Source organism: Bactrocera oleae, chromosome 3 (genome assembly GCF_042242935.1).
Source record: "Bactrocera oleae isolate idBacOlea1 chromosome 3, idBacOlea1, whole genome shotgun sequence".
NCBI lineage: Eukaryota > Metazoa > Arthropoda > Insecta > Diptera > Tephritidae > Bactrocera > Bactrocera oleae.
In genome coordinates, this window is record NC_091537.1 from 70,652,530 (window position 1) to 70,674,373 (window position 21,844).

The following is a 21,844-nucleotide window of genomic DNA, read 5'->3' on the forward strand; positions in this document are numbered from 1 at the left end:
GGAGAACTGGTTTTGGCGAGTTCAGTGAGCACCTGCGCGAGATACTCGTGGGCCATTTTTACTTGTATAATAAAAACTTTCATGAAGCTACGACATAGTCTAAAGAAAATTAATTGAGCGCTCGGTTTCAAAAGCGGATGACGGTACAATAAAATTATGATAGACAAAATATTAGAATTTAGTAAAAAAAAACACGATATAGTAAGAAAGGCTAGATCATCAAATGTTTGATGGAAAAGGTGTCAACAGATGCTGTAGTAGTGACAAAACGATAGGAGGGCGGATAATGGTATGTTGATACTTTCATCGATAACTAAATACTTTTTTTTACAAATGTTAAAGAACACCGAAAAGTTTATATGAGTTAAAAATTGTTTTAATATAGCAGCATACACCATTCCTCAAATTGTTGTAAAGTATTTCCGCAAGAGTGATAAATCTCTGACAGATATAAAATCGAATCCGTTAGACCCGACCCTCAATGAGATCAGTATGAATGCTTGTATGTTTATGTTGGCAACTCTCTTGTATGAACGAAGCTAAAAGGCTTGCTCGTAGTTACATTATCGATATTATAACTAATAGAATTCAAAGCTCGCTGTAATTTCAAAGCTCTTCGAACGGCTGGCAAACTTTATAAGAAGCACATACACTTAGTAGTTTCACAGAGTGTCTCGTCTTACGCTATTGGAGTACACTTTCTTTTTACTGAGCGAAAGCTTCGATTTAACCGAGTTTTAGTGAAACACGAACACTCTAAGAGTAGAGTAGTTAAATAACGACACTGACCATTATTACTAGAAACTCTCGTTTTCTCCATGAATGTATAATGTCACTAAACTCTTCTATCAGCAGGTTAAGGTAAACAGAAATTCGCACCGGTTGTTGTTATTATATCAACAGAAATAAATCTTCCAATAATTTAAGGACATTTGACAGTCCTTAGCCGGTCCCCCTGCGGGTAGGGAAAAGAATTTGCACGCGGTAAGATATGCCTGTCGTAAGAGGCGACTAAATCCAAATGCACTATGACTGTTATTAAACCTTGCCAAGAAATATCAGAATAGATATGTCAGAAATAATGCTATAATACTCCGCTTGAACTGATATTATAGGCTTTAAATGAGATTCCAAATAAAAGGACATTTGAAGTTCAAGCGACAAATGTCACCAGTCATTGAGTTGATGGGTAGCTCAACTGGCAGTAGCTTTGGCTACACAGTCTTACCGGAGACTCAGCTCTCGTATTACGGGGAGCAGAATACCCTTGGACTTCGGTCCAATCTGCTCATTGGGTTTGGCCCTTTGTGGAGATTCGTGGTGGCTTTCGGCCTCGAATCCTACCAAGATGGTCAGTGTGCCCATACACACTGGCCGCTGGTAACCAAATAAATACTTGCTAATAGATCGTATTGTTTGGGGCGCTGATCAACGCATTGTATTGATACGCTGTGAGCACCGTGAGGTAAGGCCGTCGCCGGCAGGTACTCACGTAAATCACAACGAAAGTCCTTAGCCGGATAAAAATCAGGTTCTGGTTCCGGTTACGTCGCACCGACCTTAGAACCTTCTCTCAGTCCTATTTAAATTTCCTTACTTTCATTAGGTATTTGTATGATTAGACTCGATGACAGGGAAGGCTAGGTATACTTCCAGCACTTTTAAGGGACAAATGGAAACAGAGACTGACACAATATGTAAGCGGGAAATAGGATAGTTCAGCTGACCTGGAATAATAGTGCCCATTCACGAATATAATTACTGCTGTAGAAGATTTCATGCAGTTGTCGTGGGTTAATTCTTTGGATATATGTATTTCTATTTTCTGAACCTGCAAATAATCAGCACATGTTTAATGGAACAGAAATCTTAAATCTGATTAAATAGAAAGAAACTTATTTGAAGATTTTTTAATAGCATTAAGACTTTCAAGTTTCAAATAATTCATATTTACAATCAGCATCCTTGGCATATTTAGAGATGCCAGATTTCAATATTTAGGAATTAAAGATAGTTTTTCAAAGCATATAATTATGAAATAAGAAGAAACCTTAACTTCGGTTGCATAGAAGATTTAATACCCTTCACAATTACAATCCATATAAGAACTTGATTTCAACCGATCAGATTGTATGGAAGCCACATATACCTATGCTATAGAGATCCAACCTGAACAATTTCTTAGGAAATTGCACCATTGGCTTCGAAAGCAATCCGTGCCACATTTCGTGAAGATACCTTGTCAAATAAAAAAGTTTTCCATATAAGAACATGATTTTGGTGATTCAGCTTGTCGGGGGTTCCGACAAATGAATAGCTTCTTGGGTAAGAAAGGATGTGTACGAAATTTCAGATCGGTATCTCTAAAATTGAGCGACTAGTTCGCATAGACACACAGAAGGCCAGACCGACAGACAGACAGACATGGCTAAATCGACTCTACTCCTCATGCTGATTATTTGTATAGTGTATGGAATATATTTTATAAGGTCTCCGACGTTTGCTTCTGGTCTTCGTGGCAAACTTAATCTAAGTTATTCAGGCTATGAAAAGTAAAACCATTTGTATATAAAATATAAATTCTTTTTAAATAAGGATAGAAATATTGGTGTTCATTTTTGTGAAGACTACTGTAGCAAGCTCAAGAGCAGAAAAATACACATACACAGTTACAAAAAAAAACTGGCTTGAAAACCGGAACAATTCGTTTTTTTCAATTTTTATATCTTGCAACATGTTGCTACAGAGTATAATAGTTTTGTTCACCTAACGGTTGCTTGCATCACCTAAAAATTATATATATATATATACAGGGTTATATATATGGTATATATAAATGATCAGATGACGAGAGGTGTTGAAGTCCGGGGGACTGTCCGTCCGTACGTCTGACTATGTAAGCTGTAAAAAATGAGATATCGTAATGAAACTACGTGCTATGCACGTGCTTCTTCGAAAAAAAGAAATGACGAGCTCGTAGATGAGCGTAATCGGAGCACTGCCACGCTCACAAAACGCCATTACTCGAAAGCATAGAAAATGCCCTAACTAAGAACTTAACATAATTAAAATACAAAAGTGTAGTTTGGTACAGAGGATGCCAGTAGCAAAAGGCACCTGTGGGCCAAAAATGTTTTTAAAGTGAGCGTGCCCCTCCCCCTAATATGTTTAATGTACATATCTCCCAAATCATTCAAGCTACATAGATCACCCAAATTAACTTTGGACAAATCCCTTAAGAACCCCTACCAATAGTATGAAATACTTAATATATTATAGTATAATATACTTAATATAGAGATTTTCGAACTTCCAGTTGACTTTATACCGCTTGTATCGGCCAATCTGTTAGTTATTTTAATGAAATTAAGGGAGCGTATTTTTCTAACAACAGTGTATCTTTGTGCCTAAAATGAATAAAATCAGTTGGAAAATAGTAATAAAACCTGCAAAATAAGTTAACATGATACCAAATTTGATTGTAACCCATTCACGATTTCGTGAAGTTGAACTGCATTTTTTAATATTACCAAGAGCTGAAGATATTTAGCCGACTTTAACCCTTGCAAGTAGCAAGAGTATGAAATATTCGGTTACAGCCGTACCTAGGCCTTCCTTACTTGTTATTTCTTTGTGGGCGCACAACAGGTGATGCATTTCAAAATTCCGCTCTCTCACAGCACTCGGACATGTCCATGTGTCCATTGAAAAACTCGTATCGACAAATGATAAAATTGCAAAGCAATGCAGAAACAACAGAGGCAATAAAATTGACATTTGTCTTAAGTTTTAACGACAGCATTTGGCTAAATATGGCGAAAATCGCTTACAGCACACGTTAGACATTAAATAAATGTGATGGACAAAAACTAATAAAAAATCCTAAATATTATACAAAGTTTAATGTGTCTAAGTAGCAAAATGCGACAAAAAAACAGAAGCCTTGACTTGTCAAATAGGCGGACATTGTACGCTATTTTGTCGATCGTCATGTGAGATAAAAGGTGATTAAATATTTTTACTTTGTACTGCTGCTACTCGTGGCAAAACATACATATAATATTTCATGAGCATATAAAAATTTTTTAAGTTAGGTTTTAAATTGTAAGCGTAGTTAAGGATGACAAAAATTTTATTAGGAATTTATTAGGAATTAAAACTAGTCGATAATGTGTATGTATATATGCTGGCAAGTAATTTACATACATACATACATACATATACTCGTATTTTCATTGCACATGACAGCTCGACTTTTTTCGAAACCACTCAAGTCGACTTTTTAAACAAATTCAATATGGAAAATTCACTTCTACATATACATACATATATACACATGTATCCAATTATTTATTATCATTGATCTCTTTACAATTTATCCGTACATTTTTAATTTGCGACAATGCGTCGCACTTATGGTAATTGTTGCCCACTTGAGTAAATTACTTGTTTCAATTTAACTACTGAAAATTCTATGAAAATTATGGGAAAATCAGGGATTATTTTTCTTGCTAAAAACGTTCATGTATATATACTAATGTATGTACATATAAATGTATCTATAATTAATTAGAAGAAAACCATTTGAATTCAATTCAGCACAATAGTATGTTTTTTTTTCTTCAATTAACTTCCGACAGCCAAGTTTAGAAGCAATAAACAAAAGGGGCATCTTGTAGAAGTTTCACCTACAAATACATTTTATGTGCACACATACATATGTAGATATACAAGTATGTACATACATATGTGTGTGAAATAGAACAATAAACAACAAAGATAATCAGTTTACAAATATTTTCCCGAAATAATACTCATGCAAATAATAAAATTACAAATAATGCGCGCATAAGCGTACACAGGTGCATTTGCTTACACAAAAACAGAGATACATATGTATGTACATACTAACACATATATACATAGGTATATGCATTTCTGAATGTGTATATGAATGAAATTGCTTAATCGCCATAAAAAGATTTCCAAGTTTACTTAACTATCAAGCGAGCAAAAAATCGAGCGATAATAAAGTTTGTATACGTGTGTAAATACCCAGTGGGAAAAATATCCACTAGTGCATATGTGAAACTAATCAAAACGCCGATTTTTTATAGCATAAATGGGTGCAAAAAAAATCTTTAGTTACCTTTGATCGGTTAGTTTATATGGCAGCTACATATATGCTATAGTGGTTTTATCTGAACCATTTCTTCAAAGATTATAGCAATGCATTGAATAATAATATATGCCAAATATATGAAAATATATTATATTTAATTATAGTATACCGTACAAGGACTTGAGTTCGATCGGTCAGTTTGTATGACAGCTATATGCTACATTGTCCGAACTGAACAATTTACTCGAAGATTGCAAGATTGTTCCCTTAGACAATAATCCATGCCAAATTTCGATAAGATATCTAGTCAAATGAAAAAGTTATCTATGCAAGCACTTGATTCCGATCGTTCAGTTTCTACTGCATCATTATGCTATAGTGGTCCTATATCGGCGGTTCCAACAAATAAGCAGCTTCTTGGTGAGAAAAGGACATTTGCAAATTTCCAGTCGATATCTCAAAAACTGAGGGACTAGTTCACATATATACACACGGACAGACGGACATGGCTAAATCGACTCCGCTCGTCATGCTGATCAATTATATACATATGTATTGTACTTTGTAGGATCTACGACGTTTTCTTTTGGGTGTTACAAACTTCGTGGCAATCTAAATATACCCTGTTCAAGGTACAAAAAAAAGGTCTAGCAAAAACGAATACGCTATTTTAGTAATAGACAACTTTAGTAATCTGTATAAAGGTTGTTTAAGTGTGAAAGAAAGATAAGGACCCCAACAATAGGCCTTTTATTACAGTTTTTCTTCGACAAAGTCGAAAACAGGCTCTCTTGCGTTTAAAATGTGAATAGTTTTTATTCCACATGAGTTAAGGCATGAACCGAATTTCCATCTGCGATCCGCTACTGAATAGCAACAAAATCGTCCAAAAAGTGGTTATAATCGAATTGCGTTGAGCCGGCGCAAACGGTGATCGATCCAGCATTGACCGTCGGGAACGGTTTGCTGTGTGTTTAATGGAACTGTCAAGGAATTAACTACTATAAGCTGCTTCCTACGTTCTAACTCTTAATCCGGAGGTGTACTGTCAATATGGTAATTGAACCGTCTGAAGAAAGCAATCGGAGAGGATTTGTGATCCATCAAGACAATGGCAGGACACACACATCAATAGTAACTAACCAGAAGCTCCGAAAGCTTGCTTGGGATGCTCTTATGCCTCCACCTTATACTCGTAGAGCGGACCTGGCACCAAGTGAATTCTTCCTTTAATATATTATAATAATTTCGCTTTGAAAATCAGCTGGAACTGAACTCTTTTAAAGTCTTGCAATGTTTATGGAAATACAACTATGTTTTGTAAAGAGATTCACTTTTTTTTATTTTTAAAGTATCAAGAAGTAAAGTCGCTTATAAGTAAGTAAGGTTAGGTTAGATATTGATGCTGATCGTTGCGCCAAAGCTTCCGAGGGTCACACTTGAACAGTTTTAGCCCCGTTTATTTGCACTAACAAAAACTCTTAGAAGTTGACTAATTTCGTTTTCAATTGGTTCGTCTGTAGTCCGAAATATTTCAAACTTAGTTTTATGAAATTTTTCCGAAAGAAAGTGCCAAATTGTTTCCATACTTTCCAAACAACTTCGATATTTGGCGTCCAGCATAATTTTTTACCTCATCTGTCGATTAATCATTTGGTAATGGCCGGTTAGAGCGAAACTAAGCCTTCCTCCGATCTATTTACACGAGGGCCAGCCATCCAGTAATAAATCGCTTGAAAGAAGCAGATATTCAATCAGTTCCCAGCCTGATATTAGAACGAGAATGAGGTCAGCGTTGCTTCTCTGTTAATAGAGTAAAACTAAACTTAACTTTCCACAAGGTTGCTATTAAGACTTCATAAAATTCATAAAAACTTCATATTTAAATTGGTATTTACATATGTATGTACGTCAGTTGCACTTGTAAATTATCTGTGCTGTTTCGTTGTCAGTAAATTAAATAAGAAATGCGATAATGTCAACAAAAACTACTTTTATGAATTAATATTTCAAACCATTATCTATTTTTTTACCGAAATATAGTGCAGAGATTTTATATGAATACCTATTCTACCTGTAAACATTTAGGAAAGCTTTGTTTCGTTCCTAAAATCCAGCATAAAATATAACTTTAAAAAATGTGGATGTGGAAATTACCGCGCGCTTTCGCAATCTACCGCAAATGGGTTTCTTATCAGGCCCTTGTTTACATTTAAGCTAAGTTTTGAAATTGTCTGTGATTAGCTAATGTTATGCCGATAAGCATACACAATGTAAAGCACAAATGTTCTATTTTTTTATTATAATTATTAATTATACATTTTAATGTTCAAAGGCACTTTGAACTAAAAATAGATAGCATTTATAATCTGCTCACTTGTAGATTCGTTGTTTTTAGAAATCTCGTTAATGTTTTACATGTTTTATTTGAGGGCAGTTTTAAAAGTTTTATTTTTAAACACCTTTCTGCGAACTAAAAAATGTGTTCCATAATGCAAATTTGAAAAATGTTGACTCTTATTTTGAAAAGTAATACTATACACAAATCGCCTTACATAATATAAAAGTAACCCTCATACCTCAGGATAGCTTCTCCCAGCTTTTGATATAGGCGTGATCGAAAAAATCCAATTATCACAAAAGAGCGTTGTAGACTCCATAAGAAACACTGTTTTCAGTTCTAGTCTTATAGACATTCATAGGTATTCATTCATGGTATGTAGGTTTTTTCATGTTATGCGTAACTTGAATAAGTTGATATTAATGAAACTATAAGATTATTCAAAAATGTTCCAATGTACGACTCGTATACTTAAGTAAATTATTAAAACCATTTAACCCGGCAGCCAGTTAGAAATATCGTAGATCCTCTAGAGCGCAAGAGGGACAAAGTTCATTGTGCAGAGTTAATTTTCCATAACCACCAAATAGTTACGTGTTTAAAACGGCCGGTTCTCTATTGTCCTCTTGCGCTCTATCGTTGGATCTACGGATCTCACGTGAGCTTGGCGAGCGGTATTCAACAACGCAAGCGGTCCTTTAAACTACTTGCTCTTAGCGAAGTTCACTACATATACTACAATACACTTTCGGTGAACCTACCGAAGTGTCTGGGATCATATTAATCGCCTTAGGAAATTTGTGGTAGGCTCAAACGATTCCTCGATCTATAAGGGACTGGCATAAATATATATACAGGAATTTTGTGAATCAAAAGGACCAGCGTTCATTCGGCCACAGGTAGGATTTTGCGTTACTTCTGGTGCAAGGAAAAACTCTGGTCAAGCTTAATGTCACAGCTGTATATAGAAATAAAGTCCGATGATGCCGCCATGTCACAGTCGGCACCAAACGGTTAATTATTGGCGATACTATTGTGTTTCCTGAACCACACGAGGATTCGACTCAACTCAATAGCGATAATTTTGTTTGTTGACGAAGCCATTAAGCCAGAAATGGGCCTCATCTGAAAAGATGATATTTCGATGAACATTTTTTCCAGAACGTGAATATCCGTAATAATCTTGAACAATTTTCAAACGTTTTACCAAAGTCAAATGTGACATAATGAAATAGCAAACCTTATTGAACACACTGACAACATTTGACACGAATCCGTAAACAAATATTGCCACCACGAGCTGTCAAATCACGCTATCCCTATTGGTAGGCGCTGTGTGTCCACAACTTAACTTGCTTTGTTGTTGTACATTTTTTGCTTAACTACTGAGAGACGACTGCTTATATTGTCTACATTTGTTTAAAAAAATTTTATTTCAATATCGTAAAAATAGAGTAATTTGAAGTTATTGAACTGCAAATGATAACAGAGGCCTGCGAATCCCCTATCAGTAATTAATAAGCTTGGAAAAACTAACATTCCATCTTTTAATAGATAGCATGGCAGGCACCACTTTGTAGTGTGGAATGTAGGGCTGCTAAATAGTAGGTCTGATATTAACAAAAAATTCCATCCACCTCAAATTATTACGATTTATTATTTTTAATTTGAAAGACCCTGTTCTGTAAAGATAAAACCAAAGTGCCTAAAATACCAAGAAACTAATTTGCATAATTTCTCACATAAATACTAACATCCGAGCATGCTTACTTTTTACATTTACTCCATTTAGAGACATAATTTCACTTCACTTTTTACTGCCGCATAAGCGAGTGCCTTCATAAAAATATACACACTTATGAATACCCACTTATTTGGCGCACGCACCTCTTTTTTTGGTAGTTCTAACACTGTTTCCCTAAATTTGTGCTTAGTAATTTACTTCACGGGAGAAAGTTGCTTAACATGGCAAAAAAACCTTATTCATGTGAAATATTTTCGGCTAATTTGATTTTGCTGACTCTTTTGGTTAAGTTGAAAATTCGCGAATTTCCTATTCGAGTTTGGTTGCTTTGTCTACGTTTTATGAGTCACATAAAATGTTTTGTGGGTAAGTATATTTATGTGTATGTACATACACACAGCCATATGTATGTTAATATGGAAATAACTATGTCAAGTTAGTTCATCTTGGAATACACTAATTACAAGGAATGTCTGTTGCTTTTTTATTGAAAGTGAGTGACATAAGAATGCTTAACTCTCATAAAATTTCACTAAAGGAATTTACCAACACTGGTTAAGTCTCAGCTGTCAATGCTATTCTACAACTTGGTTATTCTTGCTATTTTGAAAGATTTAAGCTGCTGTTGGTGTTAATATTTTAAGTCAACTAAAAATTTTTAATTATACTCTTGCGACATTTTGCTACAGAGTATAATAGTTTTGTTCACCTAACGGTTGTTTGTATCACCTAAAGCTAATCAAGATAAATATAGAGTTATATATGCGTATCAACATAAATAATCAGGATGACGAGGCGTGTTGAAATCCGCGTGGCTGTCTGCCCGTCCGTTTGTCCTTCTGCCTGTACAAGCGATAACTTGAGTAAAAATTAAGATATCTTCATGAAACTTGCTACATGAGATGTCAGCCTTGCAGATGGATGTAATCGGACTACTGCCACGCTCACAAAACGCTAATAAACGAAAATCTTTAAAGTGCCATAATTAAATTAGAATACAAAACTGTAATTTGATACACGGGATCACAGTAACGAGAGACAACTGTGGACAAACAACTTTTTAAAAGTGGGCGTGACCCTGCCTTCTAAATGTTTGAATGTAAACATCTTCCAAACCGCTAAAGCTTGCTCAACCAGAGTGAAAAGAAGTATTTTAAGTATTTCTTCATACTTTGACAATCGACAAAATCGGATAATAACCATGCCTACTCCCCATATAATGGTTATGTCAAAAGTGCGATAACTCACCGAATAAAAGGCCCAGAAGTATCAAATTTCACTTCTAGGATAGTAATGGAAATGCTCTTCAGGAGCAAGTATAATAATTGGACAATGGACGTGGCACTGTCTACATTTAAGTGAAATCCTATATTTCAAGAATTAATTAACCGATTTCAACCAAATTTGGTGTGAAAGGTTATTCAAAAGAAATCTCTTTTTAATAACAGTGTAACTTCTTGCCTTAATTGAATGAAATCATGGTGATACTTTCCCTAGTTTAATATTATGTTATGCCAATACCCGAAAGTGTTTTCCAGGCTTTGATCCCTGCCAGCTGCAAGAATATAAAATGTTCCCCCAATCTTCGCTCTTCCTTACTTGTTTTTATATAAAATATTTATTTTTTTTTTCCTTATTTTTACTTAAAATTGCAAAAAAAAACCTTATTTTCGATAAAAATTTCTTACGTCTAAATATCTTTTTTTTTTAATCAGTAAGCATCATGTGTGTTGAAATCTCTACATTCTGAAGGTATAAAAAATATATGTATACTATGGTAAATTTAGCATTATCAATTTTTTCATGTTATGAATTTTCAATTTTTGCTCTAGTTTGAGACTGCGACATTATTCTAGATTTATAATTATACTCTCGCAACCTGTTGCTACAGAGTATAATAGTTTTGTTCACCTCACGGTTGTTTGTATCACCTAAAACTAATCGAGTTAGATATAGGGTTATATATATATAAATGATCAGGATGAAGAGACGAGTTGAAATCCGGTGACTGTCTGTCCGTCCGTCCGTCCGTCTGTGCAAGCTGTAACTTGAGTAAAAATTGAGATATCTTTATGAAACTTGGTACAGATGTTTCTTGATACCATAAGACGGTTGGTATTGCAGATGGGCGTAATCGGACCACTGCCACGCCCACAAAACGCCATTAATCAAAAACAAATAAATTGTCATAACTAAGCTCCACAATAAGATAAAAGGCTGGTATTTGGCACACAGGATCGGGAGGGGCATCTGCGGTTAAAATTTTTTTTTAAAGTGGGCGTGGTTCCGCCCCTAATAGGTTTAATGTGCATATCTCCTAAACTGCTAAAGCTATAAAAATTCACTGCGAACAAATGTTTTTAGCACCTCTATCTACAGTGTGAAAATGGGTGAAATCGGGTGACAACCCCGCCGACTCCCCATATAACGGTACTCTTAAAAACTACTAAAAGCGCGATAAATCAAGCACTAAACACGCCAGAGTCATTAAATTTTATCTCTGGGATGGTATGAGTTTGAGTATGAGTACCAAATTCGGTACATAATATTCTTCTAATATTTCTATGCTATAGTGCATAGCGAATCGGATTACAACCACGCCTATTTCCCATATAACCGCATTTTAAATTCCATCTGATTTTTTCACTTTCCACTATGCAAATCAAACAACACTGATTGTATCGGGGTAAAACTTTGCGTGAATAATGCGTTTGAAGTATGCCACCTTGTGACCAAAAATTCTCTAAATCGAACCAAAACTGTTCAAGCCCCTAGGTACTGAATATGTAGACCCCAGTGCCTATAACTGACTTTTTACCGAAAATATCGGTCAACATAGAAGAAGGCGGCAAGATCCACAAATAAATCTAAAACGAGTATACCATTTGACTTTGCGAGAGTATAAAATATTCGGTTACATCCGAACTTAGCCCTTCCTTACTTGTTTTTATTCTGGTTTGCTTTGCTAAGGGGGTTGAAATCGTGGATCGTTTCGTCACGTGCCAATTTTTTGAGACCCCCACTTTATCAGCTGCTAGTTTTTAAACTTATTAATTTTTTTATTTTTTGATTTTTTCCTGTATTTTATAATGTTAATAAATAACTATTAGAAAAATAGATAGTAAAAATATTAATTGAAGTTCCTGCATCTAAGCTAGAATAACCTCTTAAGCGATTGCAAGCCAATTTTAATAACAATACGTTTTCAAAAATATTCTAGTTGTAGAATTCAAGAAGTAAATGGTATGGCAACAGAAAAGACGAATACTTTTATACAACAATGTAAGTGCAATTGGAGTAAGAAAAGTGCGTAAATTAGTTCTTTACAGTTTGAGTAATTTTTGGTAAAAACTCAAGTTTTATGCATGCTTGTGGAAAACACGCGAAATCGGGATCTCCGATGAAAAGAGAATGATTGCCATGATCGTAAATGTATGAAAAAGAAAACAAATATTTGGGGCATTTGTTGTCTTAAAGCATCAACGTTATACTTATACAACACAAATCGAAGAATTTTGACTTGTTAAGCAAATCATTAGAAGAAAACAAGCATGAAGCTTGAAGAAAAACTTGTTCTGTGTTCATAACTAATTTTACTAAACTAACTAATGTCTAACTAGTTGGTGAGAACTGATATATATACAAACATACATATTTAAATATATGAGTGCATACATGTTTAGGTATTTGTATCGTTTAGTTTAAGTTTTAACACATTTTGATGCCATCATAAATAATTGAATTATTAAAGGCAGGTGCTTAAGCTCTTTTGGATTTGTAAACAAATATTTAGGGAAATGAGAAAAGCAAAAGCATATATAAGTACATACATAAATATGAATATACATATAGAAATATTAATTGCATACAATAAGAAGCTATGAATAATGATATTTCAAAAATTTCGAATCTATATGAATGCATATACAGAACTGCTACAGAAGGTCCTGCGCAATTGCCAATAGCCAGAAATAAACTAAAAAAGCAATTTTTTTTATTTTTAAAGAATTATTTATGTATGCTTACATATGTAAGTATTTCCATTATGTATGTAGATATATACGAATACGCATACATAGATATTCTAAAATTCACAAAATACGATCGATGTGCTAAGTTTTGAATGAAAACCACCAATTGGCCGACAACAACACAATGTTTACGACTGTCAATTCTACAGCAGAATACTATTTATGAAGACGTACTGTATATGTCTAGGTGCGTGTAGTGTACCCTGCACAAAAAACAAGATAAAGCCAAAGCAAGGCAAGTTTCAGGTTGCATTTTAGGTCTTTCTAGATGTTAAAAGAGCAATTTAAAAGGTAAAAAGCACAAGAATAATCAATCAAAGAATTTTTTATACCCTCTTCTGATGTGAACCATATTCCAGTGAGGGCATACTGCATCAACCGTAAGAAATGGTACGTAAGTGGTAAGGGGCTATAAGACGAGTGAGGCGGAATTCCCAGCCTCTGTTTTCCAAAAAGTGTTTAACGGGTTAAGCGTTATCATGCCATAGTCTCAGCTATTCAGTTCCTATTAATGGTTTCACCCAGTTTTAGAATATCATTAAACACCACGTCTTCCTAATCCCACCAAATACAGAGCATTACCTTGGCATCGAGACCCTGTGTTCCAGCTAGGAACTTTGGGAAAATATAATATATACCTTGGCATCATTGATATTCGGCTAAGCCAATGGGTCTACTGGTTGGCAGAGTTTCTCATATGATTTTTTGAGTTTAGAGTTGTCGGAACTGGTCCAATTACTATGCACAATACTATGCAAAAACGACGTTTTTTTTCAACGTCTTTTGACTTAAATTCATATGGCACCCTATTTCCTTGCTTTTGAATGTATTAGCCAAACAAACTTCAACTGAAATAAGTTCCTTTCAATTCAATTCAACTAAGTCGAGGTCGAGGAATATTTTCTTACTTTAACTGCCGACATTGCATGCCGTATTTATTACGAAAATGTAAGTTTGCGGTTCACTTCACATGAAATTTATTCTCACCAGTTCGTAATATTAATTGTTTACATTTCTTATGAAAAGTCAATATAAATACAAGTAAATTCTTTCTCATAGCTTTAGTGGATTTGGAAGGAGAAGCCAATTTTATGAAAATATCTTACTAAAGTTTTAATTTTAGAAGACTTTCTGCATTTCCGTTGAAATTTAACGTGGCGTATCTTTCTCTTTGTTCCCAATTCGGAGGGGTGAAGATTACCAAAAATCATGAAAACATCATCAAACTGTGCTTAAAAATATAAATATACTCAAAAAATGAAAATAAAAACACGTACTCTTGTGTCTCAAGTAGATTGAAATCGCTGAAAGAGCTAAAGACTCTCCCAAAAATAGAGTTTGAGAAGTGTTTCGACGATTGGATGAAGCCTGTCATAAGTGCATATATTCGAGTTGGGACTATTTGAAAGATGACAACATTATTGTAAACGAATGAAGAAATATTTTTTTCAGAAAACGTAAATTCCAGTTATTTTTTGATCACACCCCGTAGATAATGAAGATACATACAAATAGTCATTTTACACAATGATGTATGTGTGTTTTAATGTATGTTAGTTTGTCTACATTTTTCTGGTGACACGAGAAATAGAAATATAATAATTCATCGCAAGGCGCGCACACGACTAAACACATTTGCATATTCATACACATAAGTACAGTAAGACTGTAAAGTAATGAACAAGCAACTAGTAAATTTAAATAAATAAAAATTTTAATATTGCTATTTTTGAAAAAAATTAAAAACAAAAACAATAATAATTTTTATTCAAAAAATACAAACATATAATAATAATAATTTTAAAGATAGATTTTAAAAATAAAATAACTAAAAAACAATTATTAAAAAATAATTTTTTATAATTTAAAAAAATGTAATTAATTATTTTTTATTTTAAAGTAGTTTAAAGTTTTTCATTAATTTTTTGGTACGGGTAAATATTTTATTCGTAGATGTCAAATGCTACCAAAATGTAACCTGCGAAAAAATACTTATACGTTTGTTTTGAATTTAAAGCTTTTTAGACCGAATATATTTGAGTATTAAGAAAACTAACGAGGAATACCCACTTTTATATGTGATGCCCTAGATAATAATTATGTTTTCATATTTGCATAGATAGATTCTCAGATAGAAGTATTCTCCTAAGGCCGACTTTACTTTCTACTCACTCTGTATGTCCAAGATTTCCTCTTAAAATATATAATAACTTCCGAATCTTAGTTTCAGAACTTATTGGTCCCCACGTAACCTCTCTGACTCTTCTTTAGTACCAACTAATATAAGATTCAGATGAGATTATTCAGAATGAGAGATTCTCAGATAGAAGTATTCTCCTAAGGCCGACTTTACTTTCTACTCACTCTGTATGTCCAAGATTAATAAGATTTAAGTTATCGTTGTGAGTGATTCATCGTAATGGTTTCTTAAACTCGTTTACAAAAACAGACATCGAGTAAACGGCAACAGACAAAGTAGTGGTAACATTCATCCAAAAAATTACCTAGATGGATAATCAAGAAGGTCATCACTTAGATAAGTGCCAAGTAAACTAGATTGAAATAAGTTTCTTTAAAATACTATGTCATAGAAAATATCAATCAGGGAGAAAATGCATTATTCGACCTCAAGGCATTATTACAAAGGCTTTGTGAAAATATATTTTTTGACTTTGGGACATTTTCAATACTTTTTCAGGAGAAACGATAATTTTTCTGATTTTATATTTAGGCTGTATATAGACAAGTAATTTCTCAGTTTTTCTACTTTTCCGGGTGGATAATAAAAAACTATATAAATGTAAATGTTTAACACCAAAATACTTTTCTTGGAGTTTCGGGCACCAAATTTTCTGAATTGGCAATTCATTTTTACCAAAAATCTCATTAGAACTCGTTCGGCGGCAAAAGCTTTGAAAAAAGTCAACTCTCAACGATATTTCGATTATGAAATTTCACAAGGTTATCGAATTGTATTCATACATATAAACCCGTAGTGGTGCAGACGTATATTTTTATATTTTTACTGTCATGCAACACTGTCATTTTGATTATTGTCAAGTCTATATAGTGTGCCTTGTATCTTGTCGCGCTGTATAAATATTGTGTAAATATAAATATACAGCAAGCATAAAAGTTTGTATGTAAGTAAATAGATACGTATTTATGTAAACATATGTATGTATTATTTAGTACATAAAAACGAGGAAGTGCTACAACTGCTACAATTTTTTCGTATGACATGAAATTCTTGTCTGGCATTTTGCTTTTAATAGCAATAGAAACCACAGCAACCGATGCAGCCGTGACGACAAAGTCTATTAGCGAAGCATATCAAGAGTGAAGGCGATGTAAATCAGAGAACGTACTTTGGACAACCATACTTTGGACAGCAAATACTTATGTATAAAATAAAGTTAGCGCTTAAATAATTGATAAAGGGCGTTAAAATTGGGTCACATGCATAAACCCAGGACATTTAAACATATCGTGTTGGATTATTGTTGGAAATATGATTAGCTTTCATAAAAATTATCATAATAATTTTAGTGATACATTTTTTCACAGACATTTTCTTTTCCCACATGTCAAGTCAGGTTAAAATGTTGAGTATCACAGAAATATACTTCCATCCTTAACAAACTTAGCTTGACAAGCTTATGTCTAGAAAAACCAGAAAAAATGTTAGCTTAAGCTATAATCCCAACAAATACAAAAGGTTCCATACAAGAGAAGATATCTCGTCACATGAAAAAGTCCATTCACGCACTTGATTCCGATCGTTTAGATTGTACGGCAGCTTATGCTATTGTTGTTCGATATCGGCAGTTTCGACTAATAAGCTGCTTCTCGCAACGTGTACAAAATTTCAAAACAATATCCCAAAAACTGATAGACTAGTTTGGTATATACAGACAGATAGACAGCTTGGCATTTCTCTCTCAAGGGGGTATTCTATTTCAAAAAAAATCATATTTTCAAAGTTTAATTATTTAAGAATAGGTCTACGAGAGGATTTAAATCATTTTCGGAGATATAAACATTTTACTGACCTGGCCTCCAAACTAATTCGGCTGGGTCTAATCGAACAAAAGACTTTACGCGAAACTTTAAATACGTTTTTCTCAAACCATACTTTTTCAATACGATAACCACGATTTCTCGAGTTCTACTGGACTGATTTATTTGAAATTTTCAGAAAATCTTCTTTATAGACCTCTCTCGAGTATGAACTAGCTTCATCCCCAAATTTTAATTTTACCTATTTCGAAAAAATACGAGAAAATAAATAAAATCGTTTTTTTTTTTGCAAACAGTCGCAATTTTCATTTTTTTAAGCTACTTTTTAATGTCAAAAATACAAACGAGCAGCAAAATGTTTTTCTACAATTTTAATGTTGCTGTTGCAATGCCTCGACCTAAAAGTCACCGCATAAGCAAGTAAGCTTTTCACTGCAAACACATTGCACACAAAAAAAAACAATGCCTTCCAAATTCGGGAATTCATCAGCTGATTTGTTATAATCGATTTTTTGCAAATCTAACACAACATAACAACACATAACAGTTTCGCGCAAACCAAACCGCAAATGTGACTGTGTAATCTCCGAGTTGCTGGGCATGAGATATACAATTGTTCACACACCAATGCATGCAAAGTTCAGTGAAATTGGTGAAACAGGAGGTGGAGCGGTCGAGCTAAGCGGTGACTGCACACGCAAACAAAATATACGACATGCATGCCATACAATTTATTGCTTCGGCGTGTTTATGTGCCCGAGTGCGTATGTACGCGTATGTGCAACTAAATTCATTAAACTCCAATAAACTGCCTTTGTTAACCGATTCTGGAAATGGTTGACGAAACGAACCAACAATGAGATGATGCATGCAATCGTATCGTTGCTGTCGACAATGACAATAAAGTATAAATCTGTTACAATAGCATACACAATAAAAGTAACAACAAGGCATTGGTAAAATGCAGCAGGGTTGACATTTGATTCCGCGGTCGTCGCAGCCACAGCTTCAGCTATTCTGATATGCATATATGTATGTGTGTACATAAAAAATGCATATATCTGTTTATATATGCATGCCTGCGTGCACAGAATGGTACAAAAACTGAGTTGGTTGCTCGCTGTTGTCTGCTCTGTTCACTACGCCGCTGTGGGGGAGCTAAGCAGTCAGCGGCGAGCAGTCTACAAATAGGGTATTGGCGTTTAAGTGGGCGACGTGGCTGCGTTGGAAAACAAGTACCGAAACACGTTTAAGTGCTATTTGGCCAACGCTGCACACGCTTACGCATATTTATATCTGTACGTATATCTATGCTTTGCTGCTGGCACTTAAGCCATTAAGTCTTACATACCAGTTCGTCCACAAGCTGCTCTGCTACACGCTATATGCATTCTACTTACATGCATACATATGTATATTATGCTTGTGCAGCGCATGTATGCAATTTGGTTTTGCTCTTTATAATGTTTTTCGTAATTTTTCTCTTTTGTTTTCACGTGTTATTCTTATGTTTGCTTTACATTACATATTATTTTCAACAATAAATCACACATACACATTCACACCCATCACATCTATTATAAGTGCAATACTTTTTCTATATTTCCTTGTTACTTTTTCACTAAACATTTATTTTACAAACACTGCTTACTTGGAAATATTTGTTACTTCTTTTATGCCACTGTCACTGTTTGCTTTTATCCTTTTATATAAAAAATGCCAATTTTGGTTGACTGACCTTTTAACCAATATCAGTTAAGTATTTTTATTTTCTATGCTCTCTGCTCTAGTTTCTTTTATTGCTTAACTTTTGGCAACATTACTCATACGCGTCTTTTATTTTATACACATACTTATTTTGCAACGTAACTATTTTTGTATATAAATATGTATCTGTAAAAAAAACAATACTCCTTCTGCGCTTGTTCTTTTGTTTGGTTTGTTGTTATTGCTTGGTATCCGTTTCCGCACTCTTGTCTCGCACAATATTCAATTCACACTACGGAACGTGTACACGAATCAACCGACACCGACACTTTGCAACACTAAACTAAAATCACTAGCAGACCAAGCGCTGCTACGAATGTCCAATTCGCCGCACTAATCTTCACACCTGCGATTAGTTAACATGTGAAACACTCTGTACTGGCATCATTTGGTGCATCGTGCGACTAATCGGACTAAATATAAATACTTGAAGCACATATATTAATATTTTATTATTTCCAATAACTGTGCTGTCTGTTATTAATTATATGAATATGAAATTAATATCCCTTAAAAATAAGTGAAATAACTATGTTTTGTATTTAGCAGTGCACAAGATCTCGATTAGATTTCAATTCGCACCATTTTTCATGTTCCTCTTCACATCTACTTTCCGTTTTGTTTATTTTGCCACATGCGCACTGTGCAAAACAGTGTGTGCACAATGTTTTGCATTCAGCGTACGGTGACTAACAGCTGAGACAGTATAAAAGGGATATTCACAACAAGCTGTACAGAGTAGTGCAAACGAAATTGTTCAAAATGTGTCAGATGCATAAAAAAATAACAACTTTAACTAAATTTTTGTGCCAGTATATTAATATTTTATAAAAATAAACACATAGAATTATTAAATAAAGTTTTAACTTGACTTGCCAGATATTTGAAAAAAGAATTTATAAATTAAAAGTACTGACTGTTTTTGTTGATCCAGTTTCATCGAAGCTCGGTGCGGTGACTATAACTAATAGTTAGAGATTCATTTAAAATCCATCGGACAACACAAATTAGTTTTATTAATAAATAGTCTAGTACTTGAACATAGCTTTTCTTAAATTAAAAAAATGGTGACCTCAGGAAACAATTTTTTATCCATAACGTTAAAAAAACTTTTTTTTTTTGCTTTTCTTATGAATTTGGTGTTCACATTTTTATGATTTTGTGTGATGTACAACTAGCTGGAATGTTTGGAAAATATATTTTTGAAACATAAAACAAAGCCAAACATCTGATTTTGACTTTTGACAAATCGTTGTTATTATGCTAACTATACAACTTTAGGTACATATATAATGATTCATGAATATGACCTAACAAAATTCATATCTTTTTAGCCAAAAAGACAAATCAAAACATCAAACTCGCTGATCGGGTCTATGTTAACTATTGCTCATTCACCCATGCTTTTGGCTGTACCCTCATAAAGGAAGGAAAAAGCTATATCTAAATGTAACCCACGAATAAAAATAATATGGATAATGCTAATAATCACCTTCAACGTGTTCAGTAATACGGTCGAACTTCTGTTTTTTATTTCAAACGAATTAATTTGATACACTGCAATTTGATTAAATTTTATAAAATATATACATAAATGATCAGCTTGATGAGCTGAGTTGATTTAGCCATGCCCGTCTGTCCGTCTGTCTGTATATATACAAACTGGTCCCTCAGTTTTTAAGACATCGATCTGAAATTTTACACCTGTGTTTTCTCACTAAGAAGCTGCTCATTTGTCGGAACGGCCGATATCGGACCACTATAGCATATAGCTGCCATACAAACTGAACAATCGGAATCAAGTGTTTGTATGGAAAACTCTTTCTTTTGAGGAGGTATCTTCACGAAATTTGGCACGGATTATTATTTGAGGCAACAATGTAATCTCCGAAGAAATTATTCAGATCGGATGACTATAGTATATAGCTGCCATACAAACTGAACAATCGGAATCAAGTGTTTGTATGGAAAACTCTTTCATTTGACGAGGTATCTTCACGCAATTTGGCATGTATTATTATTTAAAGCATTAATCTAATCTCCGAAGAAATTGTATAGATCGGATGACTATAGCATATAGCTGCCATATTAACTGAACGATCAGAGTAAAGTGCTTGCATGGAAAATTTTTTTATTTGACGAGGTATCTTCCCGAAATTAGGCACGAGTTATTGCTTAAGGCAACAAATTATTCGCCACAGAAATTGGTCAGATCAGATCACTATATCATATAGCTGCCATACAAATTGAACGTTCGGAATCAAGTTCTTGTAAGGGGCCTTTGTATTTGTGAAGGGTATTATAGCTTCGGCGCAACCGAAGTTAACGTTTTTTCTTGTTTTTATTTTCAACGCCCATATCTCGAATTTTCACGCGTTTTTTTCAGATAAATTTAGGGATGTATGGAATTAAAAATTTTATTGTAACAAAAAAGGAAGGACTAAGTTCAGCTGTTATCGAACATTTTATAATTTAGACATTTTTAAAAAATGTTCCAAAAGAATTCAAAATTAATTTTTCGAAAACTCATGAATAAATTACAAATTACTACTTGTATTTCACATTTTCTTGATTTATATAGAAGGTAAATGTACTCACTTAGTTTTATTAATAAATGAGATACATATGTATATGTGATATAAACTCAACGGAAGAGGCTTAATTTAATATATTAAGATGATGTGAAATTACGATTACGCCCATCTACGAACACGTTCTCACTTTTTTGACAAGAACCTCGTATACCAAGTTTCATTAAGATATCTCAATTTTTACTTAAGTTGTCGCTTGCACAGACGGACGAACGGACAGACAAATAA

General features: G+C 33.9%; 1 protein-coding gene and 1 long non-coding RNA gene across 4 annotated transcripts in view; one reads left to right on the plus strand and one right to left on the minus strand.

Moving 5' to 3' along the window:
- Oatp30B (Organic anion transporting polypeptide 30B) overlaps positions 1-19,312 on the minus strand; it is a 71,721-nt gene extending 52,409 nt beyond the window's left edge. The window contains exon 1 of one of the 3 annotated variants that reach the window (XM_070106824.1): positions 18,997-19,312. The gene's annotated coding sequence lies outside the window, so the exon portion shown is untranslated. Of the gene's footprint in view, positions 1-18,609 lie in introns of all 3 variants that reach the window. The other 2 variants (XM_036361861.2, XM_014234860.3) reach the window with 2 other exon arrangements.
- Positions 51-20,545, plus strand: LOC138856285 (uncharacterized). Its single transcript, XR_011395450.1, has 2 exons — positions 51-289; positions 20,360-20,545. It is a non-coding gene; the product is annotated as an uncharacterized lncRNA (long non-coding RNA).
- Positions 20,546-21,844: the final 1,299 nt, after the last annotated feature.